General features: G+C 34.8%; 1 protein-coding gene across 1 annotated transcript in view; it reads right to left on the bottom strand.

Moving 5' to 3' along the window:
• EYS (eyes shut homolog) overlaps positions 1 to 20,530 on the bottom strand; it is a 1,828,849-nt gene that overhangs the window by 375,621 nt on the left and 1,432,698 nt on the right.

Genomic DNA, 20,530 nt, shown 5'->3' with positions numbered 1-20,530 from the left:
GACAGAATGGGAGAAGATATTTGCAAATGACATATCAGATAAAGGGCTAGTGTCCAAAATCTATAAAGAACTTAGCAAACTCAACACCCAAAGAACAAATAATCCAAGCAAGAAATGGGCAGAAGACATGAACAGACATTTCTGCAAAGAAGACATCCAGATGGCCAACAGACACATGAAAAAGTGCTCCATATCACTCGGCATCAGGGAAATACAAATCAAAACCACAATGAGATATCACCTCACACCAGTCAGAATGGCTAAAATTCACAAGTCAGGAAATGACAGACGCTGGCGAGGATGCGGAGAAAGGGGAACCCTCCTACACTGTTGGTGGGAATGCAAGCTGGTGCAACCACTCTGGAAAACAGCATGGAGGTTCCTCAAAATGTTGAAAATAGAACTACCCTATGACCCTGCAATTGCACTGCTGGGTATTTACCCTAAAGATACAAACGTAGTGATCCGAAGGGGCACGTGCATCCGAATGTTTATAGCAGCAATGTCTACAATAGCCAAACTATGGAAAGAACCTAGATGTCCATCAACAGACGAATGGATGAAGAAGATGTGGTATATATACACAATGGAATACTATGCAGCCATCAAAAGAAATGAAATCTTGCCATTTGCGACGACGTGGATGGAACTAGAGGGTATCATGCTTAGCGAAATAAGTCAATCGGAGAAAGACAACTATCATATGATCTCCCTGATAATGAGGGAGAGGAGATGCAATATGGGGGGTTAAGGGGGTAGGAGAAGAATAAATGTAACAAGATGGGATTGGGAGGGAGAGAAACCATAAGTGACTCTTAATCTCACAAAACAAACTGAGGGTTGATGGGGGGAGGGGGGTTGGGAGACGGGGGGTGGGGTTATGGATATTGGGGAGGGTATGTGCTATGGTGAGTGCTGTGAAGTGTGTAAACCTGGCGATTCGCAGACCTGTACCCCTGGGCATAAAAATATATGTTTATAAAAGAAAAAAAATAAAAAAAATAAAATAAAATTAAGGATTAAAAAAAAAAAGTTAACTCATTAATATACAAATGCAACTTTAAAAAGGACTTGAAAAAGCAGAGGATTTTGTGTGGGTTGGATTGTGAAAATAACAGTTTCTAAATATGATATTCAGGTTATGAGTAAGGGAAAAAGTGGTGACTAATTTGAAAGTCTGCCATCTTAATCGCTCTGGGTAGTGTGTGTTGATTGATGAAAGAAAGACACACACATGAGTTTTGAATAGGTTATATGGAAGAAATGTTAAAGACTATTTTAAAAATGAGATCGCATCTGCCTTGTTTTCAGTTTTGTGATTAGATTTTAGGTGCTCTTAGGCCTCAATGACACCATGCTGTTCCTATAATTTTCTATTCTGATCCCTCAATTTTTAGTACCTTAGGGGGCTTCACAGTCAATTATAAAGGATGCCTCTGGTTTTGAAGCTTTTAACCTAGTTTTTAGTGTTGCAGTCAAAGATATTATTTTGTAGCATTGCAATCAAATGACATTTCCAACTACAGCCATGTTCTAAGATGGTCATTTCTTGCTAAGATTTTGGAAAAGGATATAATTTTGCTTTCAGAGATTCACCGTTTTGAGTTATATGAAAATGAAAGCCAATGACATTTTCACAGTATCTTTCGCTGAAAAGTTTCAAGGCATTTTCATGGCATTCATTAAGGTTCACAGGGCCGTATATACATAAGTAAACAGAAAATTTCTGTGAAATGGAGAATGAACATAGCTTTATAGGTCAAGTATAGACAATAAAACCCATGGAGATGAGGAAAAACAATGGTTTAAAAAATAACTGTATGCCATGTAGGAAGAAACAAATGACGTAAACAAAAATGTGATCATTGAAGCCTTTTTTCACAACTCAATGTATGTAAGATGTCATGTGATTTATAATACGCTGTGCCTGACACATACTACCACTACTACTCCTAATGTCTGTGTGCCAGGCATTGTGTTTCAATGATATATCAGAATAACCTGCTACATTTACAGAAAACTTTACATCAATTACTAATTACCAGGATATACTCACAGCAGTCTTGTTGCATTTAGAGTGTGAAGGTTGAAGTTATTACTATTACCTTATTTAAAGGTGAAGAAACTGAGACACACAGATGTGAAGTGTCTTAACCAAAGTCCAATATAAAATGTAACAAATGAGAATCTGAACTTAGGGAGGTTGGCTTTGTATTTATATGCACTTAATCATAATTTGTAAACCAAAATGGATGATGATTGGACCATCAGAATTAGTCTTTGATAAAAGCAAAGAAAGCAGCACTAGATGTATCTAAAAGACCCTGGGAGGCCTCTAGCCCAGTGAGATCTTCCTTACTAAGTTCTACAATACCTGAAGAGTCACTGGTAGATATTTTCACACGAATAAAAGTATGTTCACTATTATAAAACACAGAATGTGATATGAACAGACAGTTAACAGAAAAAGATAATTACTACATGAATAGATTTTTAACTTTGGCAGATACTAGGTAATGACAATCAAACAACTATGAGTACATTTTCATATCCTTTAATTGTCAAAAATTAGAAAGTCGGACAGTATTAACTGCTAGTGATGATACGGAGATGCAGTAACTCTCATCCTTCACAAGTTAGGATGCAAACTACTATGGGAAGCAAATTGGAATTATCAGATGTTGTCACAGACACTTACACAGTGTGACCCAGCAATTTCACTTTCAGTTATCGACTTTCGAGAAATCTTCACACATGAGCCCAAGAGACATTTGTAAGATTCTAAAACCTTTTGCAACTTTAGTTGTGGGTAAAAAAAAAAAAACAAACCCAAAAGTTTTAGTTGACCTAAAAAACCATGTTGCCAACAGATACATTCTGGATGATAGGATTTATTTATTTAATTTTATTTTTAAAGATTTTATTTATTCATGTGACAGGGAGAGCAAGAGAGCACAAGCAGGGGGAGCAGCAGAGCAGGCCCATCCCAAGACCCTGGGATCATGACCTAAGCTGGAGGTAGATGCTTAACTGACTGAGCTACTCAGGTGCCCCAGGATGACAGGATTTATATAATGTTTGAAAATTTCCAAACTTATGCTTCTTATTATTGAGGGTCATATATTTAAATGGTATAACAATTTATAAAATAATAGTAAACACTAAATTAATGAAAATAGTTACCTCCAGGACGGGAGAATTACAAGAGTCAGTACTTGAGGTTTCAATTTTCTTTTGTTATATTTAACATATATTTTAAAGTTAACATGGAAAAATGTGGAGGTTTGTTAAAGCTGGGATTGGCTAGTTGATATTCATTATCCTGTATGCTTTGTTTATATAAATTAAGTATTTTACAATAAACACAATATGTATTCTTAAGAAAAGGAAAAATATTGAAAAAAATGACACCTCACTCATCCCATTACTTAAGCATAACTTTTTAAGCACAATTAAAAAAATTTAGTATAATTTCTTACACCCATAGGATTAATTTATAGCTGGTGGTATACTATACTATATGCACAGTGTTGTGCCCTCACAGGGGTATGTCGTGATGGGTTTTCTTTTTTCTTTTTTTTCCTAGTCTCTGTTACAATGCTAACATTTTGGCCATGAAAACACATTAAAGTATTATTGGACATCACACCTCAGGATGACTTATTATTGTTTTTTAGTCACAGCTACCTAATTTCAGGTCCTGTGGCAATATGGCACTATGGCACTATGGCACTATGGCACTATGGCACTATGTCCTAATGGGTATATTTCCATAATGGGAAGTGGGCAAAAGTTTGGTGTGCTTTCTAGAGGGCTGATAGGGGCTTAGGGAAGGCATTTAGGTAGGTGGTGAGGACAATGGATATGTGCAGTTATGGAGACTCAAGTTTGCTCAGGATAAACTTAATCTGCTTTACAATTTTACCTAGAGCTAGCCCTGGAGAGGATAATAAATAAATACACGAGACTTAGTGTTATGTTGTATCTAACATGCAATTTGAAACAACAGTTTGTTATTAGAAACTGACCAAGACTTAATTTATCATCTGTATCTATAAGAATTTAAGCATTTCCAACCAGCACAGACCTTTTTTTGTTCAAATTCCTGATGTGTGACTGACTAAAGAGTGTGAGCATTCTGGGCAGCCATGGGTGCATTTTGTAAAAGAGAACACTGTTCAGCACAGTCTCTGTGAACCCAGCTTTGCTTTCAGAAAAAAGTTGGGAAGCCATGTTCATGCAGTAATTTAAGGGGTCAATAGAAAGGCTGAACTCCAAAGTGTTGGTCTGACAGGATGCAATTAGATTTTCTTTTGTCATGTACTAATATACCCCTCAGAAGGGTATCACGTAAACTTTACCAGTTTTCTCTTTGCTGCATGGAAAAAGAATTAATTAAAATGTCAGGTCTGTGATCTGGGTGAGTCAACTGAGGTGGTTAAGTGCAGGGTCTGATCCCGTCATTATTTAAGACTTTGGTATTTTATTCATCATGGACTTATGCATTAATTTTTATATCTAAAATACTATTTATCTTGTTTACTAAGTTTTTGGTGCCCTTTTAAGTTTTGTGTAAGGTGGTACCTCACTTACTATATCCTAGTCCCATCAGGGTAAAGCAAAGTGACAGTGGAAATAAATGTGGTAGTCAGAAAAAAAACCTTTATGCACAACTGCCGATGATGTCATATATGTAACTGTAACTATATATATACTAGCTAATTTAAAAAATTTACTTTTGCTGAATTCTTACACATTTTTGTGACCTTTATCTAACCCCGTTGACTCTTATTTTTCTTATATAGTAAATGGAGGTAATTCCTACTTCACAAGTTAATTAAGTTTTTAAAACTTATACATAAAGAATCTAACTTGTGGTGTGCCTGGGTGGCTCAGCTGATTGAGCATGTGACCCCTGATTTTGGCTTAGGGATGATCTCATAGTTAAGATGAGCCCCTCACAGGGCTCTGCACTCAGCAGGGAGTCTGTTTCTCTCTTTCTGTTCCCATCTCACTCTTCCTCTCCCCCACTCATGCTCTCTCTAAAACAAATACATCTTAAAACAAAACAAAACAAAACAAAAAACAGAAAAAAAAAAGAATCTAGCTTGTACCCTAAAATATGGATAGCTATGATAAATGTTTGTTGTAATGGTCATTAAAAGTAAAAGAATAATTAAGGATATAAGCTTATTCTTCCCAGGTAAGACATTTTAATCAACTTTAAAGCTGCTGGTGAGAAGTGACATCTCAATATAGGTTACCATATAATTTCTCCACATGTCAGCTTTGTCCAGATACTATTATAGCTTGATCTTTCACTTACATCAAGCTATTGACAAAATATTACCTCTGAGTGTAGCCTAATCTGATCACCCTATTAATATTGCTATCACCCTTCTCTCTCCCTCCCTGCTTGAGCAGTCTGTATTATTATTACCCTGCCTTATATTTCTGAAGAGCACCTATCAGCTTTTAACACCATATTTAACTTACATTGTCTGTCTTACCTCCACAATGATGTATGCCCAATGATGCATACACTTTTGTCTGCTCTGTGCATTACTTCGTTCAAAACCAATGAGAGTGGTGTGTGTACAGGTATTCAATAAAATGTTTTCTGAATTATTGAATACAGTAAAGATGGGATTCAACTTAAACTCTTTTTTTGTCCATGTAAAGAGATATTTTTGAGAAAGCAAATAGCTATGTTTCCAAGAATAAACCCTAAGCAGAGGGGTGCCTGGGTGGTTTGGTTGATGAAGTAAAGTGGCTGCCTTTGGCTCAGGTCGTGATCTCAGGTCTCAGGGTTCGGGGACCCAGCCCTGCATGGGGCTGGCAGGCTCCCTACTCAGCCTGGAGTTTGCTTCTCTGCTTCCTCCTCTCCTTCTGCCCCTTCACCTCCTGCTCAAAGGCTCAATGTGTGTGCTCACTCGCTCTCTCTCCAATAAAATAATAACACCGTAAAAAAAAGAGGAAACCCTAGGAAGAAAAATGAATTGCTCAAAAACATAGTTACTTAGGTAGAGAACTAAATACCTGAGTAGTGACTTGGAGGATTCACTCCTTCTCCCTTACCTCTTCTTCCCTTCCTCCCTCCCTTTCTCTCCTCTCCCTCCCTTTTCTCTGAATTAGATCAGCACTTTACAAGATCATCTCTCTTCCTTCCTACTTTTCTGTCACTCAGTCTCACCCTTCACTACTCCTGACACTTGAACAGCTGTTGCTGTTGGCAATTAATAATCTTTACTGACTTACCGGTTCTTCCCTTTTTTATTTACTCACTCATTATATTTAGGTCATTTAGCAAACCACAACAATAGTCTTTTTGAGGACCTTAACACCCCTTTGATAACTGCAAACAAAATTATCCTGCCTTTTGGGACTCTTTGTTACTTGAAGCAGGGACCAGGTGAGCACAGGGTAAATTAATTACTTCAGTCCCTCATTCTATTTATTCAACAAACATTTAATGAACACCTACTATGTGCAAATACAGTGCTGTGTGTTGTGGACATAACAATAAACAAAATGACCTTTATGTCCATATATAGATGGATTTAAAATTGTAGTTGTGATGAAAAAGGTAATCACATATATTTTAACTATCAATCAATTCTATTTCCCCCCCCATTTACCCTTTAGCTCTTCAGCCTGAATTACAGAACATCCATAGCCTGAAGAAAAGTTGATATAGAGGTAATAAAAGCCCCTTAAAGACATGCCTGGTTAGAGATTCAAAGTACTAAAAGAGAACCTTAATGCTAGATTGTTGTCACAGGTTTCCTTTTGTTCAGAAGAAATTTTTTTGGCATTAAGTAATATAATCCTGATTTTAAAAAAATAGGAAATAGGTACTATTATGATTCAACTTAAAAAAATAATGAAGTACAAACTGAGGCAGCTCCCTTCCTAAACTTCCCAAGGCTGTTACATGGCAGAACTAAGTGTCCAGCCCAGTGGCCTAACACCTCCTGCTGTCTGTTTTTGTGCCCAAATGAAAAATGATTTGAGGATTTTTACTAGCCCTTGACATTCAACAGCTGCAACCTCTAGTGAAGAAAACTATTTAAAAAACAGGTTTATACTCTTATTTTCTAATGACTTTTGGGGGGTAGAAACAATCATTCCAAACTGAGTAGCATGTAAGAAATTCATAAGCATACTTGTTAGATTACAGTAGTACATATGCTATTATTTTCCTGAAAAATTGGACCACTTGATTCAATTGCACAAAATGCCCAAGTTAGCTTATTCATTCCCATGAACTGAGTGCATCATTTTTCTAAAAAACTGTATTGACCTCCCATTGCATACCAAAAAGATTTTAATATTTAACAAGTTAAAGCATTCCTTGGGACATGGAGAATAAATGCATTTGCTATTTACTCTCTGTGTATGATTCCTTCTTCTTCTGTAGCTGGGTGATTATTTATTCAAGATACAGTTAAAACCGTTTTTTAAAACTATTACACTGCTAAAATTTGGGCCCCTCTGCTGGAATTCATTAAAGTAGTTTAAATCTAAACTTAGTTTTTATGTTTTCATGGCAGGCATTTTCTGCTTTACTGTGTTTTTGCCTTTCTGGCCATGGATGTTTGAGAATGAAGGAGAAAATATGCATAGTTATTTGATAACACACATTTGATAACACACTTTTGATAAGGAGGTGTGTATCTTGCCAGATATCCATCCTATATACTGGTTGATTAAAGCATTCTTAGTAATGTGTTTCCTTTTGGGGTTCACTCCCCTAGTCTTAGTGACTTCTTTGGGAACTACACCAACATACTTTTGTGAATGATGCCAGGATTGTGGTTCCGTAGCCAAGACTGGCACATGCTAATTTACAGCCCTTAAGTATCCTGGGGAATAAGTAAAGTTACACTGTCCTTGGAGAATATCATTATGACTGACTTCATTCATTTTACTTAAAAAATCCATATATGAGAGAATCCTCAACAAATGTACTGTTGCTTAAATGAACTGCCATGCAGCATGTGACTCAAAATATCAATTTTAGATCACCACTCCCCCTAACCCTCTTCAGAATAACTGCTGAAAATGCAGGAGTATTCTTAAAAGTTCTCAAAGATACAAAGAAACAACATGTTACTACAGGGGATACTGTGTACTGCTGGGTAACATGACAGATCACCCATGAAGATATATAAATAACAGCCATTTTAGAATTTGACTGGCTACATCTAATCAGGAAACTTTGCTGATAACTGAGAATAAGCATGTAGGGTATGCCAAGTCCTAGGGGGAGCAAATATTTGTCTACCGTCCACAGGCTGCTGTTGTCGTGGAGGTAAGAAACCAATTAACATCTCCCACAAAACAAAATACAAAAAGTAATACATCCCACAAAACAAAAGTGTTACATCTTGGGGGTAATGTCTTAGTAATTGCAATAATGCAAGGTCATTTTTACCATGTGGTTATTTCTCTCGATTTCTTTCAAGGAATAGATAAAACACATTTTATGTCTATTTTGAAAGAGGGTAAAGATATCTGCAATTCTGAATACCAACAAACACTGGGGATAATGTGAGTCTCTGAAAGAGAATATTTTAAAATGATATCTTGTTAAATACAAAATGGACAATTATACCTAAAATTTGTATTATAAAATAAAAGAATTATTATGTAAAGATCTATGTGGAAGTCTGTTCTTTATAACATAAAAAAGGACTCATATGATCTTTTCATACAGGTGGAAAGCTTGCAGTTGACACTGAATATTGACATTATTTAAGAATTTCTCCATTTAGTGGTATTTCTAGATCCAGTCTCAAGAAAACAGTTTCTAATCTCTATATATGTGAATAATATACATAATATACATATAATGTATAATATACAATAATATACATAATATATATATGAATATATGTGAATAAATATATGTATTGACGTGTATATATGTGAATACATTTTTTATTTTAACTTTTACTTGTTTGTTAAACAAATCTATTTTTATTTATAGTGACTTCCAAAAAGTATTTACAGATAGGGTAATTTTATGGAGCAAACCTCCCTTAAATCTTAACTCACCCTTGTTCTACCAACATTTGATTCCAGCCCTATGGAGAAGGCAAAGGAAACGTTTTCTTGCCAACCCTAGTACCTTCTAACCGTATAAAGGGATGCATGAGGAACCAGTCAGGAAAAAACATTACTTTAAGATGCCTCTGATGATTCATGATTTCACATTACCTATAATCATACACATATAATCATAATCATAACCAATATACATTTATTTCTATGATTATTTTATTTCTTCCATCCTCACTATGAATGATCAATGAACACAAGAACTATGTCTTTCTTATCCATTATGTTTCCCTGTATCTTCAGCTCAGCCAGAGAGGAATGAGTGATTTTGTAATTCAGGAGAGCCCAGGAATCTGCATCCCTATCTGCTCCTCTATCAGTGGTCACTGGAGAGTCCTAGGAACTCACGAGTATGGTACCCCTTGTGCCACACACAGTACAGATGGAATCTAGGCCAGCTGTTGATATTGTTTCTTTCCTAAAAACCTATTGGGTAAGCTACATCCTTTGTTCATAGATAAATGCTGCTTTGGGATTGGGAACCAAAATTCAAATTCCTCTCAACACAGTGGAGAGGTAGGAAAGTACCAGAGGCTCAGAATCTACTTTATTCTTCAATTTTCTCTGGTCCCTTTTTTTCTCTCAGTTAATGCAAAGAAGTTGTGGCAAGGCTATGCCAGAGTAATAGCAGCATGCTAGTTTATATAAACACTTTATCATTTATGATTGATGAGCATGTAGCACAAAAATGATTAATTATGCTATTAAATTAAATATAAATTAATTGCTTATAATATTCATTATTGCTTTAACCTTTTTGGTATGTTTAGCCTTCAAAGTTTATTGCTCACAAACAATCTGAGCTCATGTATTCATTCATTCAGAAATGTCTACTGATTGCTCTTCTGTGCTAAGCACTATGCTTGTTCTAAGAAATAGATTCAAAATGAAAAAGAGGAGGTGTTCCTGTCTTCAGGGAGCTTGCCAGTTAAAGAGACCTTATGATACCATCAGTCTAAATTGTTTTGTGAGTATGAGAACCACAGGAGTAAGCAGGAATCAGCAAGAAAAGGGTTTAGATGGGAGAAAAGAGTCTTCTAATCAGGGCCGGGGGCGGGAGGGGGGAAGCCCATTAGCTTACAAAATGTTTCCTAGTTAAGAGAAAACACAAACTTTATACGCCTAAAAACAGAAATTAGGGAGAATATTGTATAACACCTGTATTACCATTATTTTTATTTTTGATCTTCTCAAATTACAAAAATGATCAGTTCTTACTATAGTAATTTCATTCAGGTTGCTTTTTTGCCCTCTTTGACTTCTGAAAAACTTTGTTTATCCTTTTCTTTTCTTTATTTCTTTTTTTTTTTACCCTAGAAGTTTGTAGGAATCAAATCAAAGATATTCCAAGTATTTCCTTCTAATGTGCTGATATGTCTCAAACAAGTAACTCTAATCCACACATTACTTACTTACCTATTTGTTGCCTTGGATATGCCTCTCTTAGTTTTGATACAAAAAATAACTATCTAACTGCATACACTTTCATATTCTAGTACAATTTATAGTTTGAATTTTATTTTATTTTATTTTATTTTTAAGATTTTATTTATTTATTTGACAGAGGGAGAGAGAGATCACAAGCAGGCAGAGAAGCAGGCAGAGAGAGAGGGGGAAGCAGGTTCCCTGCCGAGCAGAGAACCCGACGTGGGGCTCGATCCCAGGACCCTGGGATCATGACCTGAGCCGAAGGCAGAGGCTTAACCCACTGAGCCACCCAGGTGCCCCTATAGTTTGAATTTTAATAAGACATTTCTAGAAGAACAAAAGAGCCATAGTTGGTCAATGAGTGTATGAAGAATGCAAATATAAGTGGGAATGAGTATTATTTGATAACTTCCATGAAATCGCTATCTTTCCCCTGAGTGACTTAAGACCAACTTTTCTTTAAAGTAAAATGTATTTTTTCCTATTAAATCTGCACTTCAAAAAGGAACAAAAAGCAAGATTTGGAAAATCTCAACTGACACATAAATTTCTATGTGGAACTTATTTTAATTTCAGGGAAAGCAAAACATGTGTAAGAGGGCTGGGACACTAGGTGAGAAAAGCAGCCATGAAAGACCTCTTCAAAGAAGGAATCCTGAAGTAGTTCAGAAAACACTGCTCACATCAGGAAAACAGTGTTTTTCTCAAAATGTTCAAGGAAGCTTTTTAAATTGTGGGGTTGACTTTGCTTTCCAGTGTGTAAAAGTATGTTTTCCCCAATTGTTCGTTTTCCGGCCATCTTCCCAAACCTCAGAAAGCATGTAAAGTAAGTTCTTAAATGTGATCTTGCTGTATCAGCAGGCACACTCTCAGGTAGGGTGATTGGAAGGAATTCTTTCTGATCATTCTAGAAAATAACTACTGCCTCCTCCTCTTTACCTGTTAACCACTAAAGGGCAATATTTAACTCTAATTTGTCCCAAGATATAGTTCTTTTAATTGGTTTAATAATGAGAATTTAAATATAAAATATATACTTTCCTGGTTTTGTTACAGCTTAAAATCTCTTTACCTGAACATGGTATTTTCTTGGAAAAAAAAAATACTATGCAATTTGTTGGATTTGAAATTTGACCCTTGCCATCCATCTGGATTTTATTTGTATTTGTTATAATATATTTGTTGAAAGTATTTGTTGTAAAGAATCTTACTTGTCTAATTGAGAATAAATACTATTGTATACTTGACCTTCATATGCATAAATTTTATATGCATAAATCTTTACAATTTCATATCTGCTATATTTTATCTTATTAGTATCTTTGCTTTGCACAAGATTAGAAGTTTCTAAGAGTAGGCCATGTTTGATATTGCTCAGCAGTGTATCCTTGACACCTTGTTAAAGTAAGTGAGAGAATTATTATGTTTGTCGACAGAAGACCTGAACTCTGACAAACTTATAGATTGTTCCAATACTTTAGAGATGATTCTTCACTTGTATGGTTCCATCAGACCAATAAACAATGCATGGACTTCCCTTAAGGCTTTTGCAAGACTCAGTTCAGCTAGATATTTAAGCATTTACTGAATACATTATATTTGATTACTTGAGAAAAATGGGTTTTAAAAGAATGGGGGAAAAGTTCATAAAGTATAAATGCTCACATATTAAATCCCCATAGTTCATGGAACTTCTATCAAACAAGATGTTTCCTTCTCCATCTCTGCATGTTTAATCAGTAGCTTTAATGGACACTATAACCAGCATTATTTGAGTGCATTATTTTTCCTATTAGGGCACTCATGCTGAATCTTTCATAGCATCTTAGTTTTGGGAAACAACCACAGTAATTACCTATTTTGATCACTTCTTTTTTGGGGGGTGACTTAAACAACAGAAATTAATTTTCTCACAGTTCTATTGGCTGGGAGTCTTAGATCAGGGTGCCAACATGGTTGGTACGAACTCTGTACCAACTGTTCGTACTCTGTACGAACTCTCCTCTTGGCTTACAAAAAGCTGCTCTCTTTGTATGGCTTCACTGTTGTTTTCTTCACTGTGCGCATGGAGACCAAGAGAAGAAGATATCTCTCTCTGGCAAGACCAGGAGATCTCTCTCTTCTTTTTATAAGGCCACCAATTCTATATGATTAGGACTACACCCTCATGATTTCATTTAACCATAACTACCTCCTCAAAAGTCTTATCTCCAAATACAGTCACACTAAAGGTTAAGGATTCAACCCAGGAATTTTAGGGGAACACACTTTAGTCCATAGCAATTTGGATTTTTTCCTGCACTTTTGTTTTAGCTTTATTAAGGTATAATTGGCAAGTAAGGTTATAAGATATAAGATATTTAATAAAGTGTACATATGGTGATTTGATACATGGATACATTGTGAAAGGCTAATCACTTCTTTTACTAGAAAAACCCTGCCCTTGAAATATTCAAGTTGTTAAAATGTTAAGTGGCACCAGTTTGATCAGCTGATAAATATAGATCAATAATTAATACATAATATAATAAAGTAGCAATTATCCCCTTGAAAACACCTTTTATGATATGACTTCCGCTCAAGCTGATTTAACTAGTCAACATGCAGCATTCCTATAGCTTGCAATTTGACTTACTCTTTAAGGAGGTGCTCCTAGTCTGCTGACTTATTATGTTTAAGTAATTTGCACAGTTTCCACTAACAGGAAGAAATGTCTATGTCCCCTGCAGCAGTTACACATTCAATCAAATGCAGATCATAAATCACATTTATAACCTTCACACTTCAATCAACAGGGTGTTTTATAGTTTGTAGAAAAATTATCTCGAGAGAAGTAGAAGTAGTACAAGAAGAATGTAGCTGGGGCCTGCCCAGGTCTAGATTTTGTACTCTGTCATCCTGAAGAGATTAACCTGTTGATTTTAACAAAGAAGGATCTCTGCCAAGCAGCTGTATGCAGTGCCAGAGCAGAGTTGGTAGTAATGAAGCATTCTGGGAAGACATGATCAATAGCACCAAAGCAAAGAAAATGTTTCTGCCCTTTCATCCAGGTTTGAGGTGAATTACAAAAATTAATAGAGAAACAGAGCATAGTGCTTATTTATAGTAACTGATTCTAATTCACCTCCTCTAAAAAGATAGCATGTTAATAATAATGTATTTAAAATCTCATAGTAGCACAATGTTCTACTTTAGTGACATACTTCCTGTATACAATAATGTGCTATTTCTTTTTAATTCATAATGTCATAAAATTTGTTTGCTAAAGTTGTAGAATCAGTTTATAAAATAATACAGAGCTTCATTTAGATTCCCCACCATGTGCACACAAATAGGTTATGATATAATATTCTAAAATTATGTGAGCAGTAGAAGATGTCCTGTTGGCTGATCCAAAATACTTTGATAGGAGAAGTGAGAAAGATTTCATTTAGATAGTCTAAATCTTCCCGTACTTTCAGTTAATGGTTATGTAAATTTTGTAGCAAATGATGATTCTAAATAAGAAAATCATAGCGTAAGGAATGATTACCATATATTTATTTAGTTGCTTCTGGCATTTAAACTGGTGCTTATGATATAAAATTAAATTATACAGTGATGTGGAGAATGATGGACTCTTTGTATCTTGAGCAGTGTAAATGTCAGACAATAGGGATTATGATGGTGATGATGGATTACTGATATTTAGGTTCATGACAGTAAAGTGATATGAAGAAATTTTCACAACACAAATATGACAATGCCAATATTTAGAATAGTGCCTTCATTTGGCTTATTCCTTTTAAATGAAGTATATAGCTAATTTATGAGAAATAGAGCCTCTAGAAGTCCTAAAGTTCCAAAATTAGGTACCATAGTCTCAAGGAAATTCAGGGAAGCTTAGCAGAAAAGATGCAGAATCTGGCTTGAATGACTGAAGGATAGATAGGTAATGCATAAGGTCCAAGGAGTATTAGCATAACAAATTATATATATATATATATATATATATATATATATATCCATAAATACATACACATATACACATGTGCATAGATATATGTGTATATACATACATATAACTACACATATATATGGTACAAAGGAAAATTGTATGAAGAAGATGAAATGACAAATGATGGCCTGGGAGAAAATACTTATAAATCTTGTATCTGATAAAAAATTTGTATCCAAAAACTGCAAAAAAAAATGACAATAATAAGATAGATAATCCAAAAAAAAAATGAGGACAAAATCTGAATAGACAACACAACAAAGAAGGTAAAGGTATATGAGTGGTCATTAAATACAGAAAAGATGTTTAACATCATTTGTCATTAGAAAAATGCAAATTAAAACCTTAATAAAGTATCACCTTATACTCATTACAGTAGCTATAATTTAAAAGGCAGATAATAACAAGGTATAAGTAAGAATGTTGAGAAATGGGGACACTCATACACGGCTTGTAGGAATGTAAAATGGTGCAGCCACTTTGGAAAATAGTTCATCAGATCCTTAAATAGTTAAATATAAATTTACCATACTCCTAGGTCTATACCTAAATGAAATGAAAACATGTCCACCTAAGACGTGGCATGCCAATATTCAGAGCAGCATTGTTCGTAATAGCTAATACCTGGAAACAGCTAAAACCTGTCCACTAATTGGTAAATGGATGAAAATGTAATACTCATATAAAAGAATACTAATCAGTAATAAAAATGGAATAGAGTATGGAAACTAAGCACTAAAAAGTATTATGCTATGTAAAAAAAGGCAGATGTAAAAGACCACATATTGTATAATTCTATTTTGTGAAATGAGGAAATGAAAGTTTATAGACAAAGAAGTAGATTAGTGGTTACCTGGGACCAAGGGATGAGAAAGGGGAATGAATGCAAATGGGCACAGAGGAGCTTTCTGGGGTAAGGGAAATGTTCTAAAATTGATTGTGGCGATGGCTGCACAACTCTGTAAATTTATTTAAAATGGGTGAAATTTATGCTATGTCAATTAAACTAAAATAATGTTCTTAAAAGTAAATTATACTTTTAGGTACTAATTAGCAGTAGTTTCAAAGTAGAATGAGGAAGATAGAACTCAGAGAATATGAGAAACTTCAACATTTATAGAATTCTTGAAAGGAATTTTGTAAGATTTTTGAATCCTCAAATTGTGTCTAAAGTGTTTGTCTAGTTTCAGTTGTTACACTCCTTCCATTTGCTAGCTCCAAGAGAACAGAAATATTAACCGTTTTGTTCATTAGTTTATTCCTGGTACTTATAACAGTTCCTGGCTCAGAGGTATTACTAAATAAATATTCCATAAATGAATGAATGACATGGTCCTCATCTAGGTGGTCAACCTCTAGAGGAGATATTTTCCATCTGCTCAGATGGGGTTTATAATCAGGCATTGTATCTCTACAATTTTTCTGCCACATCTTGACATGGTTATTTTTCCTCTGTAAATATCAGTCAAAATCCAAATCTCTCTTTCCTTATAAGGAACAGTTATTGGATGCAGGACCCACCCTAATCCAGTATGGCTATATCTTTGTTTGGTTACATCTGCAAAAACCCTATTCCTAAAAAAGGTCACATTCACAGGTACCAGGGATTAGGACTTCAACACATTTTTGAGAGGTACACTATCCAAGCTATAACAATTGATAATATTATAAAATAATAAAGATTAACTCATTCTCAGGAAGCATTTCATATACCAAATTCATACTCATTACGTTCCCTTTATCTCGACTTTGTCCTTCTCTTTTTTTTTCTTCAAATCTCTATACTGAGAGCAGGGCAAGCATGACTTACCAAAACAAGGGTGAGCACAAAGGCATTGTTCTTACTTTCTGTAGCATAATTGTCAACTGACCCTCTCATACCATGGGCCCTGAACCTACCACTTCTGTTTAGTATGTAGCTTATAACTAAATGTATTCCGTTACAAGTTTAAAATGGCATGATAACCGGCTAGCTATTATATGATACAACGGAAATTTCTTTTTTAATTGTAAATTTAAAATTAAACATTACTTGATGATGCTATTAGTTTAGTCACTGAATTTGTTAAAATCATTCAAGTAATATTTTCAATAATATCAATTTACACCTTGACCATTCCTCTGAATCTATATTTCTATATATAGTAAATAAATAAATAGGAAAATAGTAAATATCTTAAATATCACAAGAATCTGTGGCCTCCTAAAACATTTTTAGTTTAGAACAATGCCTGGGTAGTCAACATATAATGCTATATCTAATAATGTCATTTATGGCCTAGTGTTCAGGTTCTTTAGGCTACCAGTTACACTCTAAAAATATTTCTTGAATGAGTATGTAGATACATTTCAATTTACAGTTTTATAGGTGCCTTATTGCTAAACAATCAAACCTTTTACTGATTAAAAGCTAGAATGTGCTTACTTTTATAGTACCATCAAGAAATGGCTAGGTACAGCAAAGATTTGGAAGGAAAGAAATACCTTGAAAATATAATTTTGGTTAATGATCACTGGTAAATCAGTCAGGGTTCTTCAGTGCAAATAACATAATTTCAAACTGAAACTGACCTAAGTGATAACAGGAATATATTGTCTCAGGGAACTAAAAATCTCCATAGATGGGAAAAAATTTAGATGGATTTCATCAGGGTCTTGGGTTAATTTTTTCAACTATTTTTCAGCACTTTTCTTCTCTGTGAGTTGGATTTTCACTAGGGCTGATTTCCTTATTTCAAACAAGAAGGTATTGACCACTTCTAGACTATGTAATTCTCTTCTACGTCCAGAGAGCCAGCATCTTTCCAGTGCTCCCATCAAGGGGTCTGAGGCAGACATTGATTGGGTGAGGGAAGTCACAGGGTTGTCATGAGCCATTCCTTCTGACAGGGAGAATAAAATATGCTTGACTGTCTCAGATGACTCAAGACCTACCCCTGAGTCACTGGTGAGGAGTGGATATCTGAATGAAAATTAAAATAAGTCTTAAAGAGAAGGGCAGGCAAATAATTAATAGATGTCCATAACAAATGCCCATTACCCTCTTCAGTAGGGTCTCTTAATCTCTTTTTTTGTGGGAATATCTCTCCCCCAAAATGCATATAATCAAATTTCCATACTATGTTTTCTGTTCTCCATCCATTTTTTTTTTATTGTGACAAGAACACTTAACTTTAGATTTACCCTCTTGAAGATTTAAGTGTATTTAAAATATACAGTATTTTTAAGTATTGGTAGAATGTCATACAGCAGAACTCTAGAGCTTATTCAATCTTATATAACTGAAACTTTTTATCTATCGACCAGCAACTCCTAATTTCCCCTTTGGCTTCCAGCCCCCAGCAACTACCATTCAACTCTTTGTTTTTATAATTTTGACTATTTAAAATACTTCATATAAGCAGAGAATCAATACCATTGGTAGGAATGTAAATTGGTGTAGCAGCTTTGGAAAACATTTTGGACACTCCTCAAAAAACTAAAAATAGAACTACCATTTGATTCAACAATCCCACTTTTGGGTACATATCCAAAAAATTGAAATCAGGATCTCAAAGAAATATCTTCACTCCCATATTTGTTTTAATTATTATTCACAAGAGCCAAGATACAGAGATAATTTAAATGTTCATCAATGGACAGATGCATTAAGGAAATATGATATATACATATGCAGTGGCATATTATTCAGTCTTAAAAAAAGAGAAAATTCTACCATATGCAACAGCATGAATGAACCTGGAGGATATTATAAGTGAGATAAGCCAATCACAAAAGGACAAATATTTTATGATTCTACCCATATGAGCTATCTAAAATAGTCAAAACTGGTTTATTTTTATTTACACTTTCAACTAAGTTTGTATTATTTAGATAAAAATCTATGGCCAATAAAGGAGTGTCTCACTTTTCCAACTGAAATTTAAAAAGTTCTCTCTCTCATAATAATGTTTAATTTCTTAATGATGCAGATGAATTTCTTCTTTCCATTTTTGATAAATTCCGAAGCTTGTGGTACAAGTGTAATTTAGAGGAATATACTTCTTCCCAATTATGCATTTGTTTGTGGAATAAATATTTTTCTTAAATATCAAAGTTGCATTACTTGAGGAATCTTATGGTAATTCTAAATGTGCAAAATATACTAATATTATAATCTAATTATTACTAAAGATCTTTATTAAGCATTTTTCATCCAAAGCTCTAAAATAAAAATTTTTGAATTACACTGGTAGGAAAATCATTTTATCACATATAAAGGGTTAACCTATACTTTTTTCATAAAAAGATTTTATTTATTTATTTTGAGAGTGAAAGAGCGAGAGAGCACAAACAAGGGAATGGGGCAGAGAGGGAGAAGCAGACTCCCTGCTGAGGAAGGAACCTGATGTGGGGCTTGATCCTAGGGTCTTGGGATCATGACTTGAGCTGAAGGCAGGATGCTTAACTGACTGAGCCACCCAGGCATCCAAGGCTTACCCTTGACTTAAGTATTATAACCATCTTCATGACAAGGGCATTTATTCAGTGCAATAATTCAGGTTACTGGGGACAATACAAAATACTGAAGACAATGAGATTTATAAGTCTGACATTTACATGTCTGACATACATCTGACATATATTTAACAAATCTCAATCATTTATTTAGTATGAAAGATACTTGTCTTAAGTTAATATGAATATAATATCTCATTAGAATGTAAGCAATAATTTATTCTAATATCTCAAGGCCTGCTTGACGACATTTAGGTTTTTGAGGACAATAAAACCACTTAAGAAAAAAGTAAAACATATAGTGAATAGATAAATCAAATAATCATGAGTTAGTAAGAACTCATGTTGAGTTTCTATTTTTTTCCCCCTGAAACTGTGGACTACAGATGGTTGCCTATGCAAGGTTGCCAGGAGCTCAAAATAACAATATCGCTTATAAGGTACTGAGGGTGGTTTGCAGACATCTCATACTGACTATTAATGTTTCTTGTTTTGCTTTTATGTCTGAGAAACAAATTGAGAAAATAGATCACATTTGCATCATTTATCTTGTCATAAGCTGACTCATTAATAAGTATTTTCTCATTCTTTAGGCTTGATATATCTGATTCCTTGGATATGCTAGCATAAATGTAACTCACTCAATATTTCTATACCTCTATTTGGTATTACCAATTTACATTAATTGATTTGGTCAATCAGTATTTATTTAGTAACTACTGTCCTAACCTAGGTTCTTCAGGAAGCAGAGCCCGAGACAAAAGCTAGTGTGCTGCTAGGTGCAATCCCTACGAATGAGGTAATATAGTAGTGAGGCAGGAAAGAAGAGAAAACCAATGCAGAGATGCACAATTAATCCAGACACCACTCCGTGTCAAAGACAAATTACTGCTCAACTTCATGTAACTACCTCTGAGAGGTCTTATCAATGATTAATTTTTCAGACAATCTAAATAAGGAAAAACTTACTCTGGCTTCTATCTCTTTGTGATGAGGTAGTTAATACCCCCACAATTCTGGGTTGTGCCTGCATGGGCAAGAAAGGTGCTGAGGCAGATGATAGTTCTGTTCCAATAGTGAAGCCCTGGAACAGTTAAGAGAGGGGTATAGGATGGGCATGAAGCAAGTCAGTGTCAGGTTATGCCCTGTGAAGTTTGCCATGGAAATCTGGTAACCTTAGTGGCAACTGTGGACAGAACAAAAACCAAACCCCAGGGACTAGATTCTCAGAGGATCTACAACAAAGAGGACTTACTATGGTCTAAAAGAGTTGTCTGATATACATACTACATGCTCCAGATACTGGAGATATATCAAGAATAAAACAAAGTTTTGCTCTCCTAGAGTTTATATTCTGGCGTGGGGAGATAGACAATAAGGAAAACATAAGAAATATACTGTATATTAGAAGATGAGTACCATGGAAAATTTGAGCAGGTAAGGGGTAGTAAGGAATTTTATGGTGGTGGGATTCAATTTTAAGTT

This window comes from Lutra lutra, chromosome 6, assembly GCF_902655055.1.
Source record: "Lutra lutra chromosome 6, mLutLut1.2, whole genome shotgun sequence".
Taxonomy (NCBI): Eukaryota; Metazoa; Chordata; class Mammalia; order Carnivora; family Mustelidae; genus Lutra; species Lutra lutra.
Note: the sequence above shows the minus strand (reverse complement) of the source record. Positions and strands in the feature narration are given on the sequence as shown.